The sequence below is a fragment of the Felis catus genome, chromosome E3 (genome assembly GCF_018350175.1).
Source record: "Felis catus isolate Fca126 chromosome E3, F.catus_Fca126_mat1.0, whole genome shotgun sequence".
NCBI lineage: Eukaryota > Metazoa > Chordata > Mammalia > Carnivora > Felidae > Felis > Felis catus.
In genome coordinates, this window is record NC_058383.1 from 22,988,151 (window position 1) to 23,013,863 (window position 25,713).

Below are 25,713 nucleotides of genomic sequence, written 5' to 3' on the forward strand. Positions count from 1 at the left end.
GGCACCTCCCTCCAACCCCCACCCCCCCCCCACAGACACATATGACCTTACTGGGATGGAGAAAACCTTCTCAACCCTCAAAATTATGCTGTTGGTCTCTTAGCAAGAGGAATGTAATTTATTTTGTTTTGTCATTTAAAGCATTTCCCATCCTCAACTCCTCTCTCACACATTCAAAGGCAAAAAACTTAGCAAGAGTTTGTTTTAAAAATCTGGATCCAGGTTCAATTTCCTGTCAAACAAAATGGCCACGCAGGGAAGGTTTTCTCCTCTGCGAATGTTTAGAATTGCAGATGCTGGATACTCCTATCTCTAATTCTCCTTCTTCTCGCTGAAGACAACCACTGGGGTCCCTCTGCCCCACCAGCTTCTTCTCCAGGACTGACCTTGACTCCAATGGATCAGCCCCCAATGTCAGTGAAACCACAGGTGAGAGAAGGGAACCCATCTGCTCAACACAAAACAGATAAATGTGCACTGAAACAGTGTTACAACTTCAGAGCAGAGCAAGGTCCGGCTGGTTGATCAAACACTATGCCTTTGTGGAAGAATCAATGGCTGACACGGAGCACTCACTCTTTGAAGTACTTTACAGGTATTCACTCATTTCATTTCCACAAGCAGCTTCTGAGGTAGGCACCTTCACTTCCCCCCATTATGCAAATGAAATGGAGACACCAAGAGGTTAAGTAGTTTGTCCAAGGTCACACTAGAAAGTGGCCAAGCTGGGATTTGAACTCAGGAGTCCATGCCTTTAACTACTAGCTGTGCTGCTCCCCAACAGTAATAATAATGACAACGATAGCGGCAACAGCAATAATCGCAGCTATCATTTATTGATCCCGTAGGACTCCCTGCATCCTACTCAGCTCTTTTTACATATTACCTTATTTAATGCTCCCTATAATTAGATGAGGTATTAGTACCGTCCCCATTTCACAGAGGGGGAAACTGAGGTGCAGAGTGATTAGGTAACTTGCCCAAGGCCACCCAGATGGCAAGAATTCAAAGGAGTTTTTCAAATTCCAGGGCCGCTCATGACAGCGATTCTCTACTGCGCCCCACCACCCCGGAGCTTGCCTATCTCCCATACCCCAGGAAGGGACCCCAAGCCTCAGGCTCTGGGAGTGGGACCCGAGCTCCCCCCTGGCGTCTCTGCAGCCCCCTGCCCACCCCGCACAGAGCGACCGCACGCTGTGCTGTTGCAGAAGTCACGTCTGCTGACGCCGCCGGAGAGAATCCAACCAACCCGATTCAAGTGTTTGCTTCTTTCTGCAACCACGGTCACCCCAGAGAAAACATTCCAGAGAGCAAAAGGAACAATCGCGGTCAAGTCTCGCCAAGGCCTGAACAGGTGCTGGGCGGAGAGACAAGGCGAGGCGCGGCCCGGGACCCCCAGAGCCCCGGACCCTGAATAGCCCAGAAACGCCTGTCACCCTAGCTCTGCTTCCCGGGCGACGGCGTGGGCAGACGCCAGAGAGCTGGCTGGACCCGGATTGGCCTGAGAAGGTGTCCCAGCATCCCAGCCACCGGGAGGCAGCCCCGGGCTGATGCCAGCCAGCTCCACCACCGACCGCGCGGACGGCGTCCGAGAAGCCATTGGGCCCCGCGGCCGCTCCGGTGCCTGAAACCCCCAAGCTAGTGCGACCCGACCCGGCTCGGCTCACCTCTCTCAGTTCGGAAGAGTCTGGGGCTCGGGGGTGCGCGATCCGTGCGCGCTCTGTTGTGCTGCCGGTAACAGCGCGAGCATCCCGCCGCTGCCGCGGCCTCCGGCTCTTGTGCGCCAGACCTGGGCCCCGCCCCTGGAACCCCGCCCCCTCGGGGCCGCCCCCACCTGCCCAGGTGTATTCCCCAGGTGGCCCAGGATGTGCCGGCCACGACTCCGCAGCGCCCCCTGTCACCCTGAGGCAGCTCTGCGCCCAGGTGCGTCCTGCACGGTGCCTTGCGGTGGCAAGGTACAGTGCCTGCCGCCTCCCGGAGGCCAACCAGCACCCTGCATTCCCCCTGGATCTGTGCGGCACCTTCTACCAGCACCTCACAGCGCCTCCTGCCGCCTTGTTACTGCCCGACACCTTCCACTCTGGTCCTGCGCCAGGAGAAATCCCAGGCAGCATTTTACCCAAGGCTTCCGCCTGACCTGGATCAGGAAGCTGCTTCAGTGCCCACCTGCGTCTGCCTGTGCCCACCTGCCTGAGGCTTTGCAACCAGGCCTCGCATCCTTTGGTCTCTTCAGTTGCCTTTTTATAGTGACTCACGCAGAAAACTGTAAGAAATGAGCTTAGAAAAATTGCAACCAGAAGGGATCATAGAGACACCTCGATTACAGCCCCTTAGAGTAGGGAAGAAACAGGCCCAGAGAAAGAAAGCAGTCTGTTCTGCAGCGGAACTTCTCAGACTTGAAAGTGCATACCATCACTGTGGATCTCTAATTCAGTAGGCGTGGGGCGGCACTTGAGAATCTGCATTTCTAACTTTCCAGGTGATGCCTCTCTTGCTGGTCTAAGAACCACACGTTGAGTACAAGGTCCACTTGCCCAAGTGAGTGGAAACAGGCTCAGTATTTTTAGAGAGCCACTAAAAAAAAAAACCCTCTAACCCCCTAAGAAAAACCTCAACTGTTATTCTAACAATACATGCTCATTGTAAAGAATTCACATGTTGAAAAGAAATGGAAGTCTCTCCTTAATCTGTGACACCCCCCCCGCTAAATAAGCATGGTTATATATACATAAATATATTGCAATATATTTAAAATACAAAAATTACATATGCCAAATAATAACTTAACTGGTATATATAATATTACATAATAAGATTATATATGAAATGGGATTATGAAATACACACTGTTCTTTAATTTCTTAACTTTGTTTTATATTTTATAGACTTTACATTCATTTTTTATGTTTTTATTTTTAAGTACTCTCTGCATCCAACATGGAGCTCAAACTCACAGCCTCAAGATCAAGAGTCACATCCTGTACCTACTGAGACAGCCAGGCATCCCTCTTAACTTTGTTTTAATGACAATATACTATACAGGTATATTCTCATTATAAAATAAAGCCAGTAAAGGGAAATATTTCCTTTTGTGATATATTATGGGTAATTTTCCTTGCCACTGTATACATTTACCTAAGTATGTATTCACATAACTTAATCAATGTATTGATATATTTTTTAATTGCCTCTAATTTTTCAGTAGTATAAATTATTCCATAAAATATGTTCATGTACATCTCTGATTATTTCATTGGGACAAATTCTTACTAGTGGGATATTTTTTTCTGTCAGTGTCATTACCCAGTTTAGTTGGCACAACAAAAAGAACGGTTAAGAGAAAAGAGTAGGCTACAAAACAATGTATAGAATAATAGAAAATATATCAAAATGTTAAAAAAGAGGTTCTCTTTCAGGGTAAATTTACAAGTGATTTTTACTAATCTGTGCTTTCTTGTTTCACTCTCCCTCTCTGTATACATAGATAGAGATATTATGGATATATACATTAAATATATGTAATCACCTGTGACATAAAAATAAGATTTTTTTTTAATTTTTAAGTTTATTTATTTTGAGAGAGAGAGCGAGAGAGCACAAGTGGGTTAGGGGCAGAGAGAGAGGGAGAGAGAATTCAAGTAGGCTCTACACTATCAACACAGAGCCTGATGCAGGGCTAGAACTCATAACTGTGAGACCATGACCTGAGCTGAAATCAAGAGTCGGATGCTTAACCAACTGAGACACCTAGGTGCCTCATAATAATAATGTTTTTCTCTTCATCTTCTGGGATCCCTATGATTCTGATGTTGTTCCTTTTAATGAGTCACTGATTTCTCTAATTCTTAAATTGTGCTCTTTTGCTTCAGTTTCCCCCTTTTTTCTGCTTCATTATTCTCCATAAGTTTGTCTTCTGTATCACTGATTCACTTCTCTACCTCATCCATCCTTGCCTCTGTGGCATCCATTCGGGATTGCAGCTCAGTTATAGCATTTTTTATTCATCCTGACTAGCTTTTACTTCTTTTATCTCCACAGAAAGGGATTCTAATCTATTTTGACCCCAGCTAGTATTCTTATTATCGCAATTCTAAATTCTGGTTCAGACATCTTGCTTGTATCTGTATTGGTTAAGTCCCTGGCTGTCATTTCTTCCTGCTCTTTCTTTTGGGGTGAATTCCTTCATTTTGTCATTTTGAAAGAAGAAAAGGAATTAATGAGGTAAAAAAAATTTAAATTAAAAAATTAAAAACAACACACACACACACACACACACACACACAAGTCAAATAAATGATGCTAGATCCTAGGTGTGTTTTGGTGTGGGTGTTGAAAGGGGCTTAATAGAGAAAAAAAGGGGGAAAATGGAAAACATTTGAAAATTTGAAAAAATGAATACAATAAAATAGAATAAAATGAAATGATGGAAGTAAAATAGAATTTGAAACATTTACAAAAAAGTAAAAAATATAGTAGAAAAAAATTAAAGAAATATTTTTAATAGAAATTGAAAATAAAAATAAATTTTTCTCTTTCTGTATTCAAGAAAAAGAAAAGAAATGAAAGAGAGAAAAGAAGAAAATTGAATAGGTGGACCAGTGAACAGACTGAAATACGATTTAAATTACATCGTTTTCAGGGCGCCTGGGTGGCTCAGTTGGTCAGGCGGCTGACTTCAGCTCAGGTCATGAACTCACACAGTTTGTGAGTTCGAGCCCCACGTCGGGCTCTGTGCTGACAGCTCCGAGCCTGGAGCCTGCTTCAGATCCTGTGTCTCCCTCTCTCTCTGCTCCTCCCCTGCTCACACTCTGTGTCCCTCTGTCTCTCAGTAGTAAATAAACATTTAAAAAAAAATAAATTACATCGTTTTCCCCTAGAAGTCAAATTATGAAGCACTTTATAGTCTGTAAACTAAGCAGGCAGAGAGACTCCTGTTCCTGAAGAGCAAGGTTGGCCCAGTTGGGCAGGGCTTAGTGTAATGGCTCTGTTCTCCACTAGATGGCGCTGCTTAGCTTACTGGGGTGGATTGTTGTGGTGCTTGTAGGTGTGTATGCGCATGCGCGGGAGCAGTGAAAATGGCGTCATCCAGCTGCCCAGTCTCTAGTATTGGAACTCTTCTCCCAGATCAACAATTTTGCACCTGTCTCCAGTTTCTGTCCACGCCATGCTTTTACACTGTCTGTGACCAAGCTGTCACGTTGCCAGGCAGCACCTCCCTCCTGAGTTTTATCTCAGATGCAGCTGTGTTTTCTGACCCCTCACTTCTGAGGGACTGCGGCTTTGACCTGTTCTGACCCTCTGTGGGAGGGTCTCACTGAGCAATGGCCAGGTGCCAACCCGCACCCAGGAACGTTCACAGGACTATGCTGCTACCGATGCCCAGAGTCTGAAGCTGCGTGCCAGCCCACCCCAGAAAAAGTTCACACGATTGTGTAGCAGCAGCATTTCAGGGACTATGGCAAATCACAACATGATCTGGCACCAGGCTTCACCCCCAACGACCTTGTTCCAGCACCAGCAAATGTGGTTGTTCTCTGTGGTCCACTGGGGCTTTGCCTGTGGAGGGGGGCCCACACAGCCTCTACCAGATGTCCTCCCAGCAGGGGAACTGCCTCTCCCTGTGTGTCCTAAGAACTTCTTGGACCCCACTCTGCTCCTGGGGATTCGTCCTTCCCACCAGAGCACTGCCAGTTATTGAGCTGCAGAGTTTCAGACTCTGCACTACCCCTGTTTATAGAGTCTTAATGGAATTTAAACCCTCTCCTTTCTCCTTTCTCTCTTTTAAGTTCAGTCCCTGCATCTGTTTCCACTTTCCACTTTCTCTTCAGCTGCTTTTGGGGGGGGGGGTGCTTTTCCCGTACTCTCCCCCCGTCTCCATCCTCTCTCCACCAGCTCCCTGCCCTCAGCGGCTTCTCTCTACCCCAGTTCACCTCTCCATGCCGCATACCTGCTGAGTTCTGTGGTTCAGGTTGTGCACATTGTTGTGTTAATCCTCAAATCAGTTTTCTAGGTATGCAGGATGGTTTAGTGTTGGTCTGGCTGTCCATAATAAGAATGTTTTTAAAAGATGGCAAGCTAGTTGAAGTCAGGGATAACACTTGAAATCAGGTCTATGTCACTATAGGACAGAATAAATTAAGGCTGGATTGGCTTCTCTTTAAAAATCAAGTTAGGGGCACCTGGGTGGCTCAGTTGGTTAAGCATCCAACTTCAGTTCAGGTCATGATTCCATAGCCTATGAGTTCAAGCCCTGCATTGGGCTGTGTGCTGACAGCTCAGAGCTTGGAGCCTGCTTTGGATTCTGTGTCTCCCACTCTCTCTGCTCCTCCCTAACTTGTGCTCTGTCTCTCAAAAATAAATAAACATTAAAAAAAATAAAAATCAAGTTAAATTTGGGGAGCCTGGGTGGCTCAGTAGGTTGGTTGAGCGTCCAACTTCAACTCAGGTCATGATCTCACTATTCATGGGTTCAAGCCCCCTGAGGTAAAAAAAAAATTTTTTTTTAATTAAAAAATTAAAAACAATAACACACACACACACAAATCAAATAAATGATGCTATATCCTATGTGTGTTTTGGTCTGCGTGTTGAAAGGGGCTTGACATATTAGAGTAAAAAAGGGGGGGGGGGACATTTGAAAATTTGAAAAAATGTGCTGACAGCTCAGAGCCTGGAGACTGCTTAGGATTCTGTGTCTCTTTCTGTGCCTTTCCCCCACTCATTTTCTCTCTCTCTCAAAAATAAATAAACATTACTTTTTTTTTTTAAATCAAGTTACATTTATATTTTTCTCTTTCTATATATAGAAAGTTCCAGGGCACCTGGCTGGCTCAGTCGGTAGAGCATGCAGCTCCTGATCTCAGGATTGTGAGTTCAAGCCCCACATTGGGCGTGGAGCCTACTTAATTAAAAACAAAAAGTTCCCTCAGCCCCTTTTTGTTCAATTCCCACATAGGCAACTATTGCTCTGATTTATATTACAATAGATTACTTTTCTTGGTTCTTAAACTTTGTATAAATGGTGTCAACAGTATGTACTCTTTTGTATCTGGTTTCTTTCAGGAATTCAAGTCTGAATTCCTGGTAGAACAAAGATTGGCATCCAAGTCTGCTCTTTCACAAAGCCTACACGCTTACCCACAAAGCTACATGTGAGCGGGAGCAACCCTCACCTTCCCAGGTCCCATATGAGGGATGACAAAAAGTCCTTGGAGACAGTTCAACATCTGAGATGTTGGGCAGTTCAACATCTGAGATGGTGAGAAAGCCCCACACTTCCTTCTATCAAGATGTTTGTATAAGGTATAGTTGATCCATGTTGTAAAAACTTATCTTGGGTACAGATTGGTGTTGTCTCTGAACCTCTGTCATGATTAGGCCATATACAACTTCCTTTTTCTCTGGGAGCATCAGCGTCCATATTTATAAAACATACCAAAGTCTATTTCTCACTACTGCTGGGGCCATCACTGTGCTCCAGTCTGTCACCATGTATCATTTGGATCATTGCCATGTTCTCCTAACTAGCCCTTCTACAGTCCTATTGTCAATATACTAGCCAAAGGGATACTATTAAATTAGAGTCAGATCATGTCACTCTGTTTAAACCTGATAAATCCAGAGCAAAAGCCAAAGCCCTATGGTCACCTACAAGGTTCTCCTTGTCTGACCCCTGTTGTCACCCTTTCTCATCTCCTACCACTCTTACTCTGATTCATTCTGCTTCTTTCTCATTGGTCTCTGTGTTGTTCCTTGGATATGATGAGGTCTACCACTATAGGTAGGTGGGCATTTCTTAGAGAATGTGGTGAGAGTGAGTGAGAAAGGAAGCTTAAAAGGAACCAACACATCCCTTTGTTGTCAATACTGTCAACATTACCACTTCTAGGCCACTTAGGAAAAATCAATATGACATGAGACTTATACTGTCCCCTAAGTACACAGACTTTTTGCCAAAAACAATGGTGTCGTGGTCACGTTTCCTTTCCTTTTCTTTTTTTAACATTTATTTATTTTTGAGACAGAGAGACAGAGCATGAATGGGGGAGGGTCAGAGAGAGGGACACACAGAATCTGAAACAGGCTCCAGGCTCCGAGCTGTCAGCGCAGAGCCCGACGTGGGGCTCGAACTCACGGACCGTGAGATCATGACCTGAGCCGAAGTTGGCCGCTTAACTGACTGAGCCACCCAGGTGCCCCTCCTTTTCTTTTTTTCTACCAACATCAATTCCCTTTTTTTTTGGAGTCATCCTTTAGTTTTCTTTGGAGAACCATTCATCCCCCTTTCCTAGTCCATGTGATTCAAGTTGGGTCGATCCCATTTCTGGCTCTAGGTGTAGCCAATTAGCTTATCCTATCACTCAGGTCTTAGTGTTTGGTTCTGGAGTAGGCATGGGCCACAATTTAACCCGATATAAGTCATGCCCACCCAGAGTGTTTTCTAGAAGATTGCAGAAAGGAAGATTGCACGGGTGAGAGGGCTACTAGCAGAAAGGACTGTGTGATCCAAGAGCTGTGGGGAGTATCACATGGGGCTTGGGAGTGAAGCTAACACAAAGAAAAACAGAACTGAGAGATGGAAAGGATTCCAGCCTTGATGATAAAATGTCTCTGGACCCAGGACTACTTTAAGCTGGGTGTATATCCCAGACTTGTTAGTTATTTGGACTAATAAATTTGCTATTGTGCTTATAACATTTTGAGTTCAATTTCTTTCACTAGGGACCAGGAGACTCCCAGAAAATATAGGGGATAAAAGTACTATCCTCCCACTTGGATGGAGTGATGCCATATTTGTATATTAAAGTGAGTGTATTCCATATCCAGTCCCGGATGAAGGATCTACAAATCTTCTGAGGAACATTTTTCTTTTTAAAAAAATTTTTTAAAATATTGATTATTGAGAGACAGAGACAGAGCACGAGCAGGGGAAGGACAGAGAGAGAGGGAGACACAGAATCCAAAGCAGGATACAGGCTCTGAGCTGTCAGCACAGAGCCCGATGTGGGGCTCGAACTCATGAACTGTGAGATCATGACCTGAGCTGAAGTCAGACGCTTAACCGACGTCAGACGCTTAACCGACTGAGCCACCCAGGTGCCCCGGAACATTTTTCTATCTTAGATGACACCAGTGAGAGCACTGTGTTACTAAAAGAAAAAGGGAATTTGAATTCTGGCAAAAAAGTAGACTGTCCCTGATCCCAGACTTCTTTAGCTATCTCAGTAAGGCCCAAAGTTCACTAAATTATCTCCACAGAACCTACAACATTGATGTGAATCAGGTGTATGGTCAGTGGTACTCAAACTTTCAGGCTCATACATATACCATCTAATAGGATGGTAGGGTTCCAGGATATTATTAGCAAAGTCTTCTATGACCTGCTGGGCTAATGAAGAGTGGTTGCATAATATAAGATCGTTCTTATTTATTAACCAGACCCTAGTTTCCAATGACCAATGTACTATATCTGTGTGTAGTCTTAGCTAGGGGCAATACATCAATTGTTGTAATATTAGACAAATGCAAATTTGTCTACATCTATCTTCTAGGACACTTTCTTTCTCCAAAGAAACTCCAAACTTTCTTCCTACTTCTGAAAAAGTTAGCATCATTTTCCTAGTGTAAAAAAATATTCTTTCATTAATAAGATTCTTTAAAGATTAAAAGACATACACAGATTACCTGTAATGATGAGGTGGGCTGTTGAAAGCATACAGAAGATGACTATCACAGGGGAGTTCTTGAAGGAATCTGTTTCTCTTGCCTATGTGGAATCCATTTCACTTTCTACTGGCAACAGAGCCTACATTTTCTTTTAGGGAAACATCAATTCCTACCTGAGCCCATGTGATGCCAGTAGGAGCCATAACCTCCACACCAATCATAACATTTCTCTCTCTGGCCACATTTGGTTCGGGGAAGGGGATGATTAACAAGACAGCCAATGAAAACCTTCCCCTGGAGAGAGTTTAGCCAGCATTTTGGCTAACTGAAAAGTCTTGCAAGAAGCTGGCTTTGTATGGTCAGCACCGCGGACAGCAGCAGTTGCGGGTTTTGCCTTTTATGCAGGAGGTCTCTACTGGGAAGTTGCTCTCCCAAATGCGACTTGCAGCTTTGAAATAGACACAGTAAGAAAGATGAAACAGTGAAAGTGACCTCCTCCAGCCATGTTATTCAGTTGGTACGGATGAGAGATATCACAGTCTTATTGCCTTTAAAACTAGAAACATACAGTTGATTCTTGATATTTGTCCTGGCAATAGTTATGTTCTATAAAGTTGACACAAACATTGAACTAGCAGATACTGAACTATTGTTCCTAAGTGAAATATAAAGTTAGGCTCTTGCAAGTTTCTTATCATAACATATTCATCAACTGATCAACAAATAACTTTTTAAAATGTGCATTTCTGTTTTAAAGATACCTTATTTAATATATATGAGCAAGTCATTGACATTGAACTCATGGCCAATGACACTATAACTCATGCATAAATGAAACTTACCCAACACATATATTTTCTCTAAAAGGCACATCACAGCTGTTTTGTGCTTATCAATACTGGGCAGAATGTCAACACTATACTCGGGAGCCATTTTAAACAGCAAAATCACCAATAAAAAGTATGAAAATGTGAAAAACATGGCACTAAATAGACTACAAAAAGAACACTTGTTTATGGCATGGGAGCTCAAACAAGAAGGCAGAGAAGATGATATCCCAGCTCAAGAAGGAGGAGAAGTTTTGCCCTTCCTCTGCCTTTTTCTTCTGTTCTGGTTCTCTATAGATTAGATGATGCCTACCCACATTGGTGAGGATGAGCTTTACTCACTTCACCAACTGAAATGCTAATCTCTTCCAGAAACACCTTCACAGAAGTACTCAGAAATAATGTTTTACCAGCTGTGTGGGCATCTTTTACCCCCAGTCAAGTTGACACATAAAATTATTATTCTGGGGCACCTGGGGGTTGAGAGTCCCACTTTGGCTCAGGTCATGATCTTGCAATTCACAAGTTTGAACCCCACGTCGGGCTCTGTGCTGACAGCTCAGAGCCTGGAGCCTGTTTCAGATTCTGTGTCTCCCTTTCTTTCTGCCCCCCCCCCCGCCCCCGCCATGATCTGTCTGTCTCTCTCTCTCAAAAAAAAAAAAAAAACCCATAAAAAAATTAACCATCATTCCAAGTCTCAGTAAAAGATACTCAGAGGTTATAGAAGCCAAATCCCATATGGCCCTACCTAATTCAGTTTGCTCTTCCTTCTCTTGCATCTCTGGTCGATGATTAGGTTACTGACGAGACCTTTTCTTTCTTAATATAGACATTTTCAGCTATCAATTTCCATCTAAAAACTGCTTGAGCTACATCCCATAAATTTTGATGTGTTGTATCTTCATTTTCACTCATCTCAAAGTATTTTCTTTTCTTTCTTTCTTTTTTTTCCCATCTCAAAGATTTTCTAATTTCCTTTGGTGTTTCTTCTTTGGCCATCAGTTAATTAGGAGTATCTTATTTAATTTCCACATGTTGGTGAATTTCCCACATTTCTCTCTGTTACTGATTTCTGATTTCACTCAACTATGGCCAGAGAATGTACAATGTAAAATTCCAACCTTTTAAACAAACTGGGAGTTGTTTTATGCCCTACCATATGGTCTGTTCTGGAGCCCTACATGATTTAGTACCACTAAACCGGTTACCACTCTAACCCTCATATCCTATATTTGCCCCTCATTTACTTGTCTCATGTTGGCCGTCTTGCTGTTTCTCAAACACACCCAGGTGTGTACATTCCTGTCTCAAGGTCTTTGTGTTGTGATTCCCTCTGCCTAGAACACTTCTTCCTCATTTTTGTCTAACTCACTGTTTCACCTCTTCAGATCTCTGCTCAAAAGTCACCTTCCCAGCAAGACTTTGGTGACCACTCTATTTAAATTGCAACCTCCAATGTTCTGTTCCCCTTTCCTGCTTTATTTTTGTCCATAGCTCCAATTTTCATCGGACACACTGTATGTTATTTGTTTGTGTCTGTCTTTCTCCATTAGAATGTAAGCTCCTGAGAGCAGGTTTTATTTACTACTTTATCTTCAGTGTGCAGAACAGTGCCTGGCACACAATAGAATCTCAATATGTATTTTATGAATAAATGAGTCAATAAAATAATAGAATCAGTTCCAATTTGGGTTATGGTTGGCTTGCCTAGCTCCAGAAGGCTATGCCTGGGGAGAACTGTGTTGTCTCAGGCAGGGGAAATGCCCAGCTAACTACAGGCTGAACGGTTGAATGCGCCAATAAGAGACAGGTCTGTTTGCATTGACAGAAAAAGAAGAATGGATGTTTAATGTTATTATTCTTTCAGGTTGTTTCTATGTTTGAGAAGTTTCATAATAAAATGTTTAGAAAATAAGTAGAGTAGTTAGCAATGTGTTCATTGATCAAATGTGGGCATTTTTTCATCTGCAATGAAGTTGATGATCTGTTGTTTCATGGTTTGATCAATAGCTTACTCAACAATTGATTGATATTCACAATGTTGTCAAGTACTTCTTAGAAAATAATTAATTTAGATTCTCAAGAGGGCGTTTGCTTTTTTTAAAAGTTTATTTATTTTGAGAGAGACAGAGACAGCATGAGCAGGGGAGGGGCAGAGAGTGGGGGGAGAAAATCCAAGAAGGCTCTGCACTACCAGTGCAGAGCCCAATGTGGGGCTCAAGCTCATGAACCGTGAGATCATGACCTGAGCCAAAACCAAGAGTTCTATGCTTAACCAACTGAGGCCCCAGGCCCCCGGGAGTTTGCTTTTTCAATAGCTATTAATGTTTTCTCAGCTATCTCTTTTCTTTAAAAAATTGAAATGTGCGGCTCCTGGGTGTCTCAGTCTGTTGAGCATCTGACTTTCACTCAGGTCATGATCTTCCTGAGTTCGAGCCTCACATCTGACTCACTGCTATCAGTGCAGAACCCACTTCAGATCCTCTGCCCCCCCTCTCTCTCTGCCCCTCCCCCACTCATGCTTGTTCTCAAAAACAAAATTAAGGGGCGCCTGGGTGGCGCAGTCGGTTAAGCGCCCGACTTCAGCCAGGTCACGATCTCGCGGTCCGTGAGTTCGAGCCCCGCGTCGGGCTCTGGGCTGATGGCTCAGAGCCTGGAGCCTGTTTCCGATTCTGTGTCTCCCTCTCTCTCTGCCCCTCCCCCGTTCATGCTCTGTCTCTCTCTGTCCCAAAAATAAATAAACGTTGAAAAAAAATTAAAATTAAAATTTTTAATAAAAAATTGAAATGTACTTAAATTTTATTTGATAACATCAATCATTGTAAAAATATTAAGCAATACAGAAAAATGAAAATTGTGCTTAATAACCACTTGTCTCAGAATCCCACTTTATTATTAACTATTTTGTGTATTCTTTCAGACTTAAAAATTATTATATAAATATATAAAGTGATTTGTATAACCTAAGTGAGCTTGTATTTTTCTGTAATCTTCTGTTTTCACTTAACTACAAATTATGGTAATATTTCCATGTAAATACATAAAGGAGTATCTTCTTTTTAATAGCTGCATAGTATTTCATATACTTCTTGATCTGTAGATATTTTTCCTTATCCCATTTAGCCAGTGAGCTTTCATTAAAATATGATGGGAGTAAGCAAAAATTTAAAAGCATTTTTAAAGTTAAAGTTAAAACATATTTGAAGAGTACCAGGTCTTTTCCAGGTTTGTTCCCCCTAGCTGAATTCAAGATACCCAATAGAAACTTTCAAATTTTGTTTTCCAAAACTCTAGACCATGATGTCAATGGTGCCCCCTGGTGTTGTGTGGGGCACAACTAATTAATATTTCATTCTGCTCTGAGTATTAGAAACCATGATTAACAGTGGCTCAAACAGCTGAGTCTAGAGGATGCAACTAAAGCAAGGCTCAGGTGGAAATTTATAACTGTAATGCATATACTTAAGAAGAATGTTTTTTGATAAGGATACAAAGAAACTAGATCTCTCATACCTGACTGGTGGAAATGTAAACTGGTACTCTGGAAAATAGTTTGGCAGCTTCTTATAAAACCACACAAGCATTTACCATAAAGCCCAGCAATCACATCTTTGGGCATTGTTTTCCAGAGGAGTGAAGGTATTTTTCAGACAAATACCTCTTTATAAATGTTTATAATAGCTTTATTAGTAAAAGCCGAAAACTGGGAATAACCCAAAGGTCTTCAGTAGGTAAATAAACAAACTGTGATACATGCATACAGTGGAATACCACTCAACAATAAAAAAGAATGAATAGTGATAAATGTAACAACTTGCTAGATCTCAAGGGCATTGTGCTTAGTGCAAAAAAAAGCACATTTCATGTAACATTGCATAACAACTATACTTAAAAATTTTTTTAATTCAAAAAAATCTAATTTCAGAAGGTCACATACTATATGATTCCATCTATTTAACATTCTCAAATTGACAAAGCTGTGGGGGGAAATAGAGAACAGATTGATGATTGCTAAAGGACAGGGTTGGGGGTAGGAGAGGGTGAGTGGGACTACAGAGGGGGCAGCAGGGGGGAGTTCCTTTGTGTATCTTGTGTATCCAATTCTGTATCTTGATTGTGTGCAATTGCACGAATCTATACATGTGACTAAAGTGCACAGAATGCCCCCCTCTCTCACACAAAAGTGTATGTTAAAAGTAGTGAAAACAGGGGCTCCTGGCCAGCTCTGTTGGAAGAGCATGTGACTCTTGATCTCGGGGTCATGAGTTTGAGTCCCACGTTGAATGTAGAGATTACTCAAATAAATAAAACAAAAAAAAGTGATGAAAACGAAATATGGTATGTAGTCTAGTTGCCATGCTATGCTAACGTCAGTTTCCTGGTTTTGATATTGTACTTCAGTTATTTAAGATGTCCTCAAAGGTAGAAGCTGGGTGAAAGGGTTCAAAGGCTCTATGTACTAGTGTTGCAACTCCTTGGGAGCCTTGTGAGTATAATTATTTCAAAATTAGAAGTTTAAAAAAATTTTAAAGCATATTTGAAAATCAATGATCTAAGCTTCCACCTCAAGAGGCTAAATGAGAAAAACAAATTAAATCCAAAGCAAGTGGAAGGAGGGGCACCTGGGTGGCTCAGCTGGGTAAGAATTTTGACTCTTGATTTCCACTCAGGTCCTGATCTCATGGTTCATGGGATTGAGCCCTGTGTCAGGTTCTGTGCTGAAAGCATGGAGCCTACTTGGGATTCTCTCACTCCTTCTCTCTATCCCTCCCCTCGTCGCATGCAGGTGTGTGCTCTCTCTCAAAATAAATAAACATTAAAAAAAAAAAGAGAAGAAAGTGGAAGGAAACAGATAATAAAGAGATTTCAATAAAATAATAGATATATGTTATTTCTATAAAATTTTGATGCCTGGTAGTGTAAGTTTTCATTCTTCAAGATTGCTTTGGTTATTCTAGGTCTTTTGCATGTCCTTTTAAAAAAGATTTTATTTTTAAGTAATCCCTATACTCAGCATGGGACTTGAACTCACAACCTTGGGTTTAAGAGTCACATGCTCTACTCTAAGTAAAATAAGCCTCCTAAAAAAGAAAAAAAAAGTCACATGCTCCACTGACTAAGCCAGCCAGATGCCCCAGCATGTCCTTATTAAGTTTAGAATTAGCTTGTCAAATTCCACAAAAGAACCTTCCTGTGATTTTGATGGGCAACATGTTGTATCCATAGACCAATTTTACGAGAACTGGCATTACAACATTTTCTCTGTACTAATGAGTGTTCTAACCATGAAGATTTATTAAGATTTCATTTGTTCAAATTTTAAAAATTTCTTTCAGCAATATTTTGTAGTTTTCAGCATAAAGGTCTTATCTATCTTTGTCAGATTTATTCCCAAGTATTTGATGGGTTTGGTGCCATTAGTTTTGTTTTTTAGTTCCATTTTCTACTTGTGTGTTACTAGTGTCCAGAAGTCAGTGCAACCACTCAAGGACATCAGTTTCCTGTTTGGCTTCACCATCCTAGCATGTCAGAGTCACACAATGGCTGCTGCCTCCTCAGGTCTGGAATCTACCTTCCTGGGAGGAAGAAGAAGCAAGTGACAAGATGGAAGGGATAGCACCTAGATCAGGAAAGAAAAATATTCCCAGAAATCTCTACAGTCTTCTGTTTCATTTCAGTCATCAGAACTGGGTCTAGTTACTCCTAGATGCTGGGGAGGTGAAGATGGAATTTTTAAGCTGGGTAGATTGCTGCTCCAAACAAAATCTGAGTTCTATTGGTAAATCCTAGAGGAGAATAGTAGGTGGGAAGCTAGCAGTGACAGCCACAGTGTAGAAAAGGATTTAGTACTTTCATAAGACCACGTACTCCTTGAACCCTCTCACTATGGTTTTTCTAAACAGTTTTTATTTAATTTAGTGTTTTATGTTATTTTGGCTATGTAAATATTATTCCACACTGATCTGTGAGGTGTGCTATGATTGAATTTCCTCTCTTGGTCAACTTTTGTGTTTTTCTTGGAGTTATTGTGGTTTCTTGTTTTTGTTTGCTTAGTTTTCTATGTCACTGTCTCTAACTCTTCCTAAACTTTCCAACAGAATTGCAAAACCTCACTAAAAAAAGAATTTTTTTTCATGCAGTCAGACACATGGTTTCCCTTTTTTTCACCCTTAGATACTTCTTTCCTGGAGACTTTTTGTAATCTTACTCAGTCTGAACTAGGATTTTTTTTCTCTAAGCATTCTGAAATTTTTTTTAGTCTCTCCCTGTGTCCCTGTTGTCTCTAGTTCTTATGGTTTAATCCTTCATTTTGGTTGATTATATTTTCCAGTAGCCTCCTGACAAAGCAGCCATAGGAAGTACATTTTTTCAGGCATTGGGTGAAAACACCTTTATTCCCTCCTTGCACTTGATTGATACAATTTTTATGGGAAAGAATTCTAGATTGATAATAATGACCCCTCATTAGTGCGAAGGCATCACTTTATCATGTTTAGCTTCTTGTGCTGCTTTTGAAAGTCTAATTAAAGATTCTGATTTCTTTCTTTCTTTCTTTCTTTCTTTCTTTCTTTCTTTCTTTCTTTCTTCCTCTCTCTTGGTGACACTGTAGCCTTTTCCCTCTATGAAAGTTTTTAAGATATTTTTGTTCTTGGCATTCTAAAATTTCCCAATTATATGCCCTGGTAAGGATTTTTTCAAATACATTGTGCTGGGTATTTTTAATCTAGATGCTTATGTTCTTCAGTCCTGGACATTGTTTTCTATTACTTCCTGGTGGAAAATACTGTCTCTTTCTAGAAGTCCTGCCCAGTTGATTATTGAACTACAGTGAATTATGTCTCTAATTTCATTAGCTTTTTAAAAATTCTGCTTTTTAGGAGATTTCTGCAACTTTATCTTCCAACTCTTTTGTTCAATTTTAAATTTCTTCTATTGCAACTTTAATTTCCAAAAGCCATTTTTTTAAATAATGTCATTGTTTTATAGATACAATATCTTTTCAAACATGCTAAGTATAATTTTAAATAAGTAAATTTTCTTCAGCTCTCTGCTTTGTCTCAATGTCCTTCAAGTTTCTTCTTCTTCTTTATTTATTTATTTATTTATTTGCTTGTTTTGCCTGTCTTTCAAAATTAAGGGGTTTCCTTAAACATCTGAGGATTTTGAGCTGACTATTCATCTTTAACAGTGAGGTATTAAAAAATTGTGGATGTGACTTTTTAACTCAGAAGGCTCCAATGTAAGGTGTTCAGAGGAGTTCAGCCATTTGTGTCAGAATCCAAATGTCACTGTCTTTTATCAAGCCCTGTCTATTTCTCTAGAAAAGAATGCCAATTTCCTGCCAACTGTCATCTGCATCAGTCTGGGACCAAATGACAGACATGGGCTGGGTTGGAGATGGTGCCTCAGTCTTTAGGTGGTAATCTTTTACTTGGTTACCAAGGTTTCAGAAAAGTTCAGAATAGCTGAACAATGCCGGGGTTAGGGGTACCAGACTCCACACAGTTGAAAATCTGCATACAACTTTTGGTTCCCCAAAAATGTAACTACAAATACTCTACTGTTGACTGGAAATCTTACCAATAATAAAAGCAGTTGATTTACACACATATATATTGTATGTTATACGTATTATATACCAATATATAATTTGTATATATAATATACAATAAAGTAAACTAGACAAAAAATATTATTAAGAAAATCATAAGAGGATGGGGCGCCTGGGTGGCTCAGTCGGTTAAGCATCCGACTTCAGCTCAAGTCATGATCTCACGGTTCGTGGGTTTGAGCCCCGCGTGGGGCTCTGTGCTGACAGCTCGGAGCCTGGAGCCTGCTTAGGATTCTGTGTCTCCCTCTCTCTTTCTCTCTCTCTCTCTCTCTTCCTCCCCCACTCAAGCTCTGTTTCTCTCTGTCTCTCAAAAAGTAAATGAACATTTAAAAAATTTTAAAGAAACTCATAAGAGGATGGGGCACCTGGGTGGCTCAGTCGGTTAAGCATCAAACTTCAGCTCAGGTCATGATCTCATGGTTTGTGGGTTTGAGCTCTGCATTGGGCTCTGTGCTGACAACTGGATCCTGCTACAGATTCTGTGTCTCCCTCTCTCTCTGCCCCTCCCTCGCTTGTGCTCTGTCTCTCTTTGTCTTTCAAAAATAAATAAAAGTTAAAAAAATAAAAGAAAATCATTAAGAGGAAATACATTTTATAGTACTGCGCTGCATTTATGGGAAAAAATCCACATATAAGGGGACCCAAATAATTCAACTCCATGTTTTTCAAGGTCAACTGTTAGACTTTCAAGTGGGTTCCCTATGTTGAGCCCCATGCCTTACCCCATCTTTTGCTGAAGCTGAAGCCTCTAATTTCTGAGTATATTAGCTTTCTGGAGCTGCCATGACAAACTAACATAGACTGCAGTTTAAACAACAGAAATGTGTTTTCTCATGGTTTTGGAGACTCAAACTCCAAGATCAAAATGTTGGCAGGATTAGTTTGTTCTGAACCCTCTCTCCTTGAGTGTAAATACTTATCTTTTCTCTATATCCCCCCCCCCCCCCCCCCCCCGGTCTCCCTCTTCTTTGTATAAGGACATCAACCTTTTGGATTAGGGCCCACTGTAAATAACTTAATTTGAACTGAATCACCTCTGTAAAGACTACCTCCAAATACAGTCACATTCTGAAGTTCTGAGGGTTAGAACTTTAACACATGAATTCTGTGGGGGGACAGAATCCAGCCCATAACCCTCACATATTCAAGATGCCACTGATTGGTTCTCTTGTTATTTTCTTTCTCTCTGCAAGTATTTTATATTATATTTCTCAGTTCTGTTAATATCTTTACCTGATCCCCAGATTTTGAAACTTCCTGACGTCTCTCTGCTGGATTATCTGTTATTAATTTGACAGCCTTACCTCCCTCTTCTGCATCACAGGGGGGAAGCCTAGAATTGCACTTCGAGGAACCTCTTTCTTAGTGTTTGCTAATGTGAGATACTTGTAAAGAATTTGGAAGATAAAAGAGACCTTTTTATTTTTTGTTTTCAGTTGTGGGCAGACAGAGGAGCAAACAGTGGGACCTGAAGTTCTCACTAGCTTCCCAGCAAGCTACTAAAGTCACTTCTTTTAGTGCTGTGGGTAGTTGAGAAGACATTGGGTCCTCCCAGAGCTCTCAAGCAGCGCTGGGATTTAGGGTGAGAGGTAAGTAAGGCAGGGTCTTCCAAGGGTAGCATCAGGGTCTGTTTTTATTTAAAATTTTGACCTTTTGTTCATCATGGATTTTTTTCCTTAATTTTGTTTTTTTTTCTCTAAATTTTGCATTAAAATGTTCTTTATTTGCAGAAGTAAATTGTGATGGTTTATTTATGCATCAGCTTGACTGGGATCAGGGATGCCCAGGTAGCTGGTAAAACGTTATTTCCGGATGTGTCTGTGAGGGTGTTTCTGGAAGAGATTTGAATTGGTGCACTACCTAAAGAAGACGGCACTCACTAAGGCAGGTGGGCACCATCCAATCCACTGAGGGCCTGAATAGAACAAAAATGCAGAGGAAGGGTAAATTCTATTTTTTTTACCTGAGCTGGGACATTCCTCTTCTCCTGGTCCCAGACATTGGCACCTTTGGTTGTTAATCCCGTTGGCTTTACGATTCTGAGGGCTTTGGACTCAATTATACCACCAGCTTTCCTGATTCTCTAGCTTCCAGACAGCAGATGGCAGGACTTCTCAGCCTACATAACCATATGAGCCAATTCCTAGAATAAATCAATAGATAGATAGATAGATAGATAGACAGATAGATAGATAGATATACAGGTATATATGTTGGTCTGTTTCTCTACAGAACCTAATACATAGTGTTTTGGTGCTCTCTTCAAGTTTGTGTCCAAGACGATTGCCTCTCTCGCCTGACCCTACACCTGGTCTTTTCTTTGGGAATGCACAGAGCTTCTAGGTCAGTCCTGGGATTCACTCACTTTGGTGCTGCAGGCTAAGATTGATGACAGTGGCTTGCTTACCCTGCATTCCTCAGCTTTCCAATGATGGAGTAAGCCTCAAAATCCCCCTTCCTTCTCAAAATTCATAAAGTGGCTTCTGTTCTTCTGATGGAAACTTGATTCATGCAATCTTTCATCAACTGTATTCTCTCTGATCTCTCTTTTGTGGATTTTACTCTCATGTCAGTAATGTTTCAGTAGGGAGCAGAGGAAAATTTATATGTTTAATCTGCACATTTTTCTAGAAATCCATCTATCCTCAAATTCCCAATCTCCTGAATCATGTGAACAATTACTTATCACCCGTTGCATCATAGCAAATTGTCACTGATAGCACCTTCTCCATTTTTGTGAGAATTTAAATCTACAGAGTTCCTCCTCCTTCTCATGGCCACAAGGTCCTACCTTATCTGACCTCTTGCCCATCCCCTCCAACTCATCTTTGGCCAGTTTCTGCTTTGTTTGATTTGTTGCAGCCACCCTGACCTCCTGCTCTTCCTCAAACACGCCAAGCGCATCCTTAGTTCGGGGTTTTTGCACTACCTCCTCCCTCCATCTGGAATGGTCTTCCCTAGATTTTCCATAGCCTCTGTCCCCTTGCTTCATTCAGTTCTCTGTTCAAATGTCCCTCTTGGGAAAGGCCTCCCCTTCTTCCTTATCTCCTTACTAGGTCTTAGTTTTCCTTCAAAGCAATTGTTGGTAGTTGAAATTATATATTTGTTCATTTGCTTATTTTCCTTCTGGAATGGAAAACACTTTGTATTTTGACTGTTGCATCCCCAGAATCTTGAACAGGTGCCTACCACATAGTGAGCTCTCCAATATAACTTGAGTGTTTACACTGGAATGATCTCACAATCCTCTGATTTTGGCAAACAAGTTAGAGGTTTTCTTTTTTACTTTTCCAGGGCATTCTGGTGTCATTCAGGCAGTCTACAACTACCCCCAAGGCCTCCATTCCACTGTCCATTCCTGACTCCGGTCTGTGATGGTCTTACCGTTTCCCAGGAGGACTTCTGGCATCTGTCCTACGTCACATGAGGGAGGGTCAGACTCCCCCTCCATTCTGACATGCTTGATCTCAGAGACCTGGAAGCCGAGAGCCCCGGTGGGAGCCCTCTGTACCAAACAAGCGCATCAGTGGCTGCTCAAGATGTCCAGAGGTAATCTCTCTCACAAAGGGATTCTTATTTCCTCTACTATTCTCAAGTCTTCCTTACAAAAAATATTGATTATTCAACATTACTTTTTTACATCTACCCCCCCTTTTTAACTTAACTGCATTTTAATACACTTTTTTTTTACATTGGAATAATTTAACATGTCCAGAGTACAGAGTTCCTATATAAAATTACCCAGTGCCCCCCCCAACAAGGTGAACATCTCCATGTAGCCATGATACATTTGTTAAGAAGTTAGCTATGCTAACTTCTATACTAGCATAGTATAGTATAGTATAGTTAGCATAGTATAACTTCTATACTAAGAAGTTAGTATAGCTCAAGTCCAGGTTTTATTTGTATTCCATCAGGCTTTCCATGAAAACCCTTTTCATATTGCAGGATCTAATCTGGGTACCTCACTACATTTAGGCATTGTATCTTCTTAAAGTCCTTTGGTCTTTTACAGCCTTTGATTTTACTGATCTTGACATTTTTGAAGAGTACTGGTCAGTGGTTTTGTAGATGTCTCTAAATTTGGATCTATATGAAGTATTTCCTTATGATTAGACCAGAGTTAGTTTTTGGTGAAGAATACCATAGAGGTGAAGTGCCTTCTTCATCACACTGTACTAGGGTTTGATGTTAAACTTTATGTGTCAAATTGTTAGGGTCATGGGACACGCAAATATTTGGTCAAACTGTATTCTGGGTGTTTTTGGATGAAGGTAACATTTAAATTGTTAGCCTGAGTGAAGCAGATTATTCTTCCTGATTTGGATGGGCCACATTCAATCAGTTGAAGGCCCAAATAAAACACAAAGGTCAACCTTCCCTCAATTAAGGGGAATTCCTCCTGTCTGACTGTATGAGCTGGGATGTTGTTGTTGTTGTTGTTTTTCCCCTGCCTTTGGACTTGAGCAAAAGCATTGGCTTTTCTTGCTGGCCTTTGGTTGGAAGTAGACCATTGGTTCTCTTGGGTTTCTAGCTTGATGACTACAAATCTTGGGACTTGTTAAACCTCCATAATCATGTGAGCCAATTACTTATAATAAATCTCTCCTTCTGTCTTTTGTTTCCCACAATCTCTGCTCCATCCTGTCTCTTGTTCTCTCTCTATATATATTAATGTATGTATATACACACACATGTCCTATCAGTTATGTTTCTCTGGAGAACCCTGATTACCACAAGGGGTTGCTTAATATCAACATGACTTATCCCTGAGTGATGTTAACTTTGATCAAGGTTAACCTTGGTTAAGGTAGTGGCTGCCAGCTCTCTGCACTCCAAAGTTGCTAATTTTCCCTTTCCACAATTTTTCATTGGAAATGAGTCACTAAGTCAAGCCCACATTCAAGGAATAAATATATTTTTAAATTTCATATCACTGTAGCAAGAAGATAATCAGTGTTGCCATAAATAGAGGGCGAATATAAAAATGAAGAGAGGAGGGGCGCCTGGGTGGCACAGTCGGTTAAGCGTCCGACTTCAGCCAGGTCACGATCTCGCGGTTCGTGAGTTCGAGCCCCACGTCAGGCTCTGGGCTGATGGCTCAGAGCCTGGAGCCTGTTTCCGATTCTGTGTCTCCCTCTCTCTCTGCCCCTCCCCCGTTCATGCTCTGTCTCTCTCTGTCCCAAAAATAAATAAACGTTGAAAAAAAAATTAAAAAAAAAATGAAGAGAGGAAAACAAAACAATCTAATTAAAATCTATCCAGATAGCTTGTTTGGTTACCCAACTATAAATAACAAATTACCCCACAACCTAATGGGTTAAAACAACACAATAATTTATTTTGTCCATGAGTCTGTAACCTGGGCAGGGCTTGGAAGGGAAGACTTGTCTCTGCTGTACAGGCATCACTGGGTGGATTACCCACTTCCGGGATTGCTCACTTGCACGGCTGGCAGGTTGGTGCTGGTTTTCAGCTGGAGCTCAGCCAGGGCCTGGAGCTCAGGACTTTGGGCTTGGTTCCACGTGGGCCTCTCAGTGTGGCCTGGGCTTCCTCATGGCATGGGTTCCAACAGTGAATATCCTAAGAAAGAACCAGAGAGACAAAATGTATATTGTGCTTTATGATCTGGCCTCAGAAGTCATATAGTGTCATTGTTGAATTCTGCTAGTCAAGAGAGTCATAAATGCCCACCAAGTTTCCAAAGGGAGTGGGGCATAGATTCTACCTCTCACCGGGGAGTGGCAAGGTTCCCAAAGATCACGTGGGATGTAAACTACAAAGTATTCCAACAGTGTTGCCTACTTAAGGCTCTGGACTAGAGTCCTGTTCCATTGGTGTTTAAAAAGAGAGAGGGGTGGGGCGCCTGGGTGGCTCAGTCGGTTAAGTGTCTGACTTCAGCTCAGGTCATGATCTCGCACTCCGTGAGTTCAAGCCCCGCATCGGGCTCTGTGCTGACAGCTCAGAGCCTGGAGCCTGTTTCAGATTCTGTGTCTCCCTCTCTCTCTGACCTTCCCCTGTTCATGCTCTGACTCTCTCTGTCTCAAAAATAAATAAATGTTAAAAAATTTTTTTTAAATATTTAAAAAAAAATAAAAAGAGAGAGGGGTGCCTGGGTGGCTCAGTCGATTAAGAGTTTGACTTCAGCTCAGGTCATGATCTCATGGTTCATGGGTTTGAGACTCACCGCATCATTGCACATGTGTTTCTGTCTCCTTGGGGTTCCCTTACTCCCTTCTCTGCCTAGAAAATTCATTTTCACTTCTTTCAAACCCAGCTCATTCTCTGAGGCAATAATAATAACATCCTCTTTGTTCTAGCCCTTATGTATCCCTTGCATTACAATTTCTCTGAGACTTGTTCGGCTTTCCACGTTCACTCACTATATTTTGAATCCCTAAAGCATAAGAACCACATGTAATTTATAATTATAAATTTTTGTCCATTTTACCTCTTCTTGTAACACCCTACCCCCACTATATTTCCTATCTGGCCAACTCCTATTCATCCTTAAAAACCCAGTCTGGCTAACACTTTCTAAATGAAGTGCTTGTTATCTCCTCCCAACTGAATTACTGATTTCATCTTCTGTAATCTCACAGGATCTCATTTGCATCTCTAGGACAATCAATGTCTGGGTGTTAGAATGCAATTCTTTAGATGGATGCCAATCATTCAGGGCTGGGAATAAGTTAAATCATCCTTGTCCTAGACCAGTTCCCCAGCACCAGACCCTGAGATGAGAATTTGTGTGAAGTGATTTATTCAGGAAGACCTCTTAGAAAAAACTTGTTAAGAGGTGAGGGGAACAGGTCATGGAAAAGGAAGAAGTCAAGGAAGGATGGGATCAGGGGAAAGGTCTCAGGAAGAGTATCTTTAGTCTAATCCTGGAGGGAGTTCTGGAATGTTCCACCTCATGACTTGTCATGACTGGAGGCAGGGAAGCTAGCTTCCACACTCCCGCACTGTCATTGGCTGAGGGCCATTCCAGAAAACATAAACCCTAGGCACTTCCAGGTTTCTGTGTAAGCAGACAACCCAGTGGTAGTAGCCTAAAAGCAGGTGCCAGAAGACAATCACAAGTGCAGCCATTTGTAGTAAAGTACACAGCTGGGGATGGGCACACAGAAAAGGCAAAAGGATCCCACAGGTTCCAGGTAGGGCACCAGCTACAATCTTGGATCTTAGTGAATGTCCTTGGAGACAAGAAATGGGTAGGGAGCAGGGGAGGCCATCACCACACCAATGATGACAGAGTCACAAATTGAGGAATATATTTAACTTGCCTCCATGGCCCTGAGCTAAAATGAAAGTAAAACCATGAGATAATTTTTTGTAAGGTTTTGCTAGTAAACTGGAAAACATGGGTGATTTTCTAAAAGATAAAATGACTGAAATTAATTCAAGAGGAGAAAGAAAATTTAGACAGGCCAATATTCATGGATGAAAATTACAAAATATTTCAAAGAACTGCCTGCTCTACCAGAACTAGAGAGTAAATTAGGTGAATTTTATAATCCTTTGAAAACACATCCTTTGAAAACAGGTCCAGACCTAAAGAAATAGGGACACTTCACAATTGTGTTTAAAGAGCTGGTAAAACGGAAA